Source organism: Abramis brama, assembly GCF_963993115.1.
Source record: "Abramis brama genome assembly, chromosome: 2".
Classification (NCBI taxonomy): Eukaryota; Metazoa; Chordata; class Actinopteri; order Cypriniformes; family Leuciscidae; genus Abramis; species Abramis brama.
The window spans coordinates 46,753,085-46,759,084 of record NC_139964.1 but is presented as its reverse complement, the minus strand read 5'-3'; the positions used below and the strand labels follow the sequence as shown (position 1 = coordinate 46,759,084).

General features: G+C 35.6%; 1 long non-coding RNA gene across 1 annotated transcript; it reads left to right on the top strand.

Annotated features, from left to right (window-relative positions):
* Positions 1-1,844: 1,844 nt before the first annotated feature.
* LOC311078491 lies at positions 1,845-5,436 on the top strand. Its single transcript, XR_014605187.1, has 3 exons — positions 1,845-2,276; positions 3,324-3,482; positions 4,864-5,436. It is a non-coding gene; the product is annotated as an uncharacterized lncRNA (long non-coding RNA).
* The last annotated feature ends 564 nt before the right edge of the window (positions 5,437-6,000 follow it).

Genomic DNA, 6,000 nt, shown 5'->3' with positions numbered 1-6,000 from the left:
CAAACTCTCCCACTCATATTCCTTTTGTTATTAATTCCAGAGGACAAAGTTCCAAATAAAACTTTTTTTTTTTCGTTTCTACCTCCAATAGTAGCACCTCCAATTCACTTTCTGTAAAGTTTCGTTTCTTGCCGCCATTTTCTTACTGCTTTCTTTTGCCAAAGTGGACTTATTACCATATTTAAATTAATTTAATTAAGGGAGGAGACTGGGTGGGGCGTTGTGCTCGTGCATGTGCGCTCAATTTTACGTTAACTGGGATGTACAAAGAGAATATGCGTGGGATCCTTCGTACGCAGAGATTCATACATCTGGGTTTTTTTCTGCGTACGCACATTTACAGCTTTGTCCGTACGTAATGTTTTAGTATGAATTCAACGCAAGTCTTTGTACATAAGGCCCCAGTTGTTTTAACAATTCATTAAAGTGAATCGGTTCAAAAGAGTCGGACGTGTACGCGTTGAGTGATTATTCCAGCAGTTAGGACATCGCACAACAAGATTGTGTCAACACAGAACACATTTCATCACTGAATAGTTTACCATCGTGTCATTTGATTTTGATAAATTGCGTGAGGGAGAGAGAGCAAGACATCGCTTTGAAGACGTGAGAGTGCGCGCGCGCCACCGGGGCGCTGTCTCTCTCTGTCTGCTCATTCTTTCACAAGCGCAGCAGAGCAGTCATCACTCACCGATCGGCTCTGGCAGGACAAAAATTCGATTCGGCGGCCGCCAAATGTAGGAAAAACCCAGAAACAAAGCTATCTATCTACAGTGCAAAATTAATTTCTTACATACATTATATTTGCACTTTGTGGTTTATGATTAGAGAATTATGTGACGGAGCACGCACTGAAATCAGTTCTCACCGGATTTTTTCACCGGTGACTAATCAAACCGCCTTTGATTGGACGTTGTAATTTTAAACTCAGCAGAAACGCGTGTGATTGGCTATAGTGCTCAACACTGCATTTGATAGACATACTGATGTAATGCACCAATCGACATTATTTGATCATACTTCTTTATTAACATAAAATATATTCTGACTATAACTGAACTAAAACATAGTGAATTTATTTTTAATTGATAAAAGTTACACTCAAGGTTTTTTGAGGCCGACCCACAATCTATAAAGAATATCTGAAGAAAAACATTAATTTTGTGTCTTCATCACTCCTCAAAATACTGTGAATCTCGTCAACGTAGTAACCGATGGGTTTTGCGTCCCATCATGCTTTAATATTAACCAAAAATGCTGCAAATATGGTGAAGCTGGCGTCTCTATCCTACTGACCCGTTCAAACAGATTGTAAACGCGGATTTGTGTAACATGAAGCACGTGACAGCAAGGCGCGAAAGCTAAAAGTTATCAACTCACTCTTGAGAAATACCAGTAAAACACTCATGGAACTCCCGTTATATTAAAAAGCTAAATACAGAGAAAAAAATAATTTCTTACATACATTATATTTGTACTTTGTGGTTTATGACTAAAGAATTCTGTCAGTGAGCGCGCACTGAAACCGGTTCTCACCGGATTTCATCACCGGTGACTAATCTAACCGCCTTTGATTACATGAAAGAAACTTCGATGCTACCTTTGACATGAAGCTGTCGACCTGCATCAATCGACAATTTTCATTAATATGTCTGCTTCCATATGCATTAATGTAAAATACAAACGGCGAGAACCAGAATAGCCTTGTACATTCACCACTTTTCTTCATTATTCAGTGAGGAATGAATAAGGATGCTTTAACGTTAGATTGAAATAAGCGCCAAAATAATACACTCCTCACGCAGTATTTAAGCTATTGTAAGCTACACAAACAACAACCCAGATAGCAATTACATTTGGGCCACATGTGGGTATTATCTGGCACATATGGCCTAGATGTGGCATGGCTGAACAGATATGGGCCATATCGTAGCCATATTTGTTTTGCCATAACTTTAAAATCTGCGGGAAATGCTGTCTTGGTTCACAACTGATATTGAGGTATATGGCCCAGATAACAACGAACACATGAGGACCATATGTGGTTGAGCTATGGCACACAGTGAGAAACACCTACTTGTGGTAAACATTTGGCTTATACGTGGAAAAACACAGGAATCCTGAAATCAAGTGCGGCAAACATCCGCCGTTCCACACCTCAGGTTGCTCTGCATCTTCCCTCCTATTGGTGGAGTGAGACTACGGCGCGAGTTTGACTGCGACGCTGGCCAGCTGACGCCATTTACTCTGCTTTCCTCACGACTGTGTACATTCAGGTAAGTGATGTTTTGGCATTTTAAAGTCATATAAATGAAATATGCAGCATTATGTGTCAATATTGCCTGTTATTATGCGTTTAGTTATTCGTTTCATCGAGGAAGGGGTTGAACTAGCTAATATTTTCCTCAGTTTACTGCTATAACTTACAATAAGTTTAATGTAACTTAACCGTTAACTTCGGCTATAGCAGTTCGCTGGTTTGTCGTTTTAAATTAAGATGTTTTTGTTTATAAATCAACAGCTCACTGTCGTACACAATAAAATAGTATAGTTTGTCATATGTAGTAGCCTATTTGTGAATTAACGTGAAGGCGACGCGGTCCAATGTTGGTGTTACTGTTTGTCAAAAAACCTAAATCCTAATTTGTGTTCACAATCATTCAACTAATCATAATAATATAAAAATGCCAAAAATAAACACATTAATACGTGTGCATAATTGTATGTATCTTTATTTAACTCTGAAATGATATTCAACCAAGACTTTTTCTCATGACTTTTCCCTCTTTAAAATTAAAGTTGTAATGTTAACGTTAGGCTATTAGTGTCAAGTCACAATACCAAAATTATGACTTTCAATACAATACCTGAACATTAACATGAACTAATAATGAACTGCACTTCTACTGCATATATTAATATGTGTTAATGTTAATTTCAACATTTACTAACACATTCAATATAAAAAATTGTACTTGTTAACTTTAGTATGCACTGTGAACTAACATGAACAAACAATGAATTGCTGTATTTCTGTTAACTATCAATTAATTGAGCAGCCATTCACTGCCATTATAAAGCTTGGAAGAGGCAGGACATTTTTATAATTATAATTAAATACTGTCATACCACCCAGCCCTAATGTGTGGTATGGGTGGGGCAATGACAATAATTTCCATATTAAAAACCTAGAAAATATGGTTTCAGATGGAGTAAGTAATAGTTTATAGTTCATTTTTGAATATAAAAGCACTTTCATTTTAGGGTGGTCTATTTAAATGCATATTTCAACCACTTACACAATGTTTTTTTTTTCCTATCAGATTACCTATCTGGGTCTGGTTGGTGGCTTTGACCCTGAATAACACCGTGTGGAGAGTGCTGAAAGCCACTTTTACAACTGCTGTGGCACGTTAAGAATTGGAGAGAAGTCAATGGGAAGATTGGTGTCCAACGCCTGGTCGTAAAGGAAGTTGTCATTGGTGAGACCTTTTTTAGAAGTCACTTTTATTTGTATAGCACTTTGCACAATACACAACTTTTCAAAACCGCTTTACAGAACATTGTATTTTTATTTCTGTTATCTCAGTATCGAACCAAACAACTTTTTTTGTCATTATCTGATCACATCCGTGGCTCACTTAAGTGTCTGCATTTTTTATTTAGAAGTTTTATGTTTTGTTTTTAAAGAAAGTTATTTTTTATATATTGCGAATCATATCGTTTCAATTATACATTTTAAAGCTGTAATCACAATATAAGATTATCATTCTGTCAAAGTCTCATACCAGCGCATGCCTACAACTATCTGTATTTAGTTCATTATCACTGTGTATTTAAAAGGTTAGTTTACCCAAAAATGAAAATTCTGTCAGTAATTACTCACCCATGTTGTTCCAACCCCCGTAAGACCTTCGTTCATCTTCGGAACACAAATTAAGATTTATATGATGAAATCTGAGAGCTGTCTCACTCCTCCATAGGCTTCTCTGTTATTGAAACTTGCCAGCCCAGAAAGTTAGTAAAGACATTGTTAAAATAGTCCAAGAATACAATGGCTGAACCTTAAGTTTATCAAGTGTCGAAAATAAATTATTTATTAAAAAAAAAAAATTTGTGCGCAAAACAAGCTAAAATAAAGACTTTATTCAACGTAGTGTAACAGCACAGCGCTTCTGTGTTGTACGTCAGAACGTAGGCTCACGATTGGCCAGCATCCCACACATGACCAGCTTTGGCCAATAGTGAGTCTATGCTCTGACGTACAACCCAGAAGTTGGAAAAACTTGAGGGTAATTACAGATAGAATTTTCATTTTTGGGCGAACTAACCCTTTATGTTCCTCCTTGCATTCAGTACTTGGCCCATTATTGTTTGTGTGTTTCTGCTTCCAAATTGTCTCGCATCATTGCAGATTATCTTGAGTTTATTTTGTGTTAGTAAAAACACTTATTTTTGTAGACTCTGTCTTTGGACTAAAACATGACATTAATGCTATCTGTGTTGGTGTGTTTTTACATTAGAGTGTGCATGTCTTTTTTTTTAAAAAGAAGCAGAATACATGCAGTGCTGTAAATTTTAACCGGTTGTTGGTGCAAAATTATTCTAAAAATTGAAATAATTTGTCATAAGGAATTACGGTATAATTCTTGCCCACATATTGAAAAATACAATTTGCAATTCCTTTTGAAAATTTACTGGAAAAAACTTTCATACACTGGTAATTCAGAGGTGTTTAATTTGTTAATAATTGCAATTAAAATATTAAAGGATATTTACATTAATTATTTTTTTTATTATCCTGCAGCTCTAGCTTCCAGGTTGTATTGCTGCTAACATTATTTAAATTCTTCTTTATTGCAGGTGCAGTCAGGCAGAATCCCCTTACTGGAAAAGGTCAACACATTGCCGACCCTCATTGGAGACTTCTCTGCACATCAACACACTTCTCAACTCTTTACCTTTCAAGTTTGCTTTAACTTTCTCAATTTCTCTTTAAAGTTCTCTTTACCAACTGTGATTTATTTGTATTACTCTCATTGGACTAATTAAACATAACATTAATACACGCTTTGATCGAGTGTTTTGAACTTTGGTGTAAAAAATTAGCTTTGAATGCTATTTATATTATTAATTTGTATTCTTAAATGTTTTCAACTGAATTCTACTTAAAATAAGTACAACTGAGTAGCTGTAATTATGTATTCTTAAATGTTTTCAACTGAATACTACTGTAATTATTAAATTCAACTCTGTTGCTGTAATTATATTTATTTTGATAAATGTTTTCAACTGAATACTACTGTTATTATTCAACTCTTGCTGTAATTATATTTATTTTTATGAAATGTTTTCAACTGAATACTGCTGTAATTAAGTACAACACTTTAGCTGTAATTATTTAAATGCTTGTCAAAATAAATAGTTTTGAGTGCATTTGTTGTTGAGTGTTTAATTTACCTGTGAGTTAATAAGACTTTAAATACTGTCAGCTGCATGTGGGCCACATAAGGGCCGTTAGATTTTAACAGAACTCAACCATACTAAAGTTGCATACCAGGCCCACATATGGGCCACATGAAATTGTAGTATTTGGCTCATGCTTGGTGGAGTTATGGCAGTCCTTTGGTTCAGTTCTGGCAAAGGAGATGTGGGCCATATCTGGGCCGGCAAACACAAACTAATCTGGGCCACAGCTCAGCTGTTTATCTGGCCCACATCTTTGCCAAAGGTAATTTGCTGACTGGGAAAAACCAAAGGACGTTATATCCATCAGACACACAAATATCATGTTACGTTTTCACACAAAGATTTAAGTGTAGCTAGCTGTAACAGACGTAACGTATACCCTCTTTACAGAGAAAAATGTAACTTAAGTGCAAATAAAAACGATATTAACTACAACTCATTACAATACGAATAATATTACCTACATTTAATTCAAACGAAGAGCAGCATTTGACAATACAAGGCTTTATAAAACAGCATATTCGAAAACAA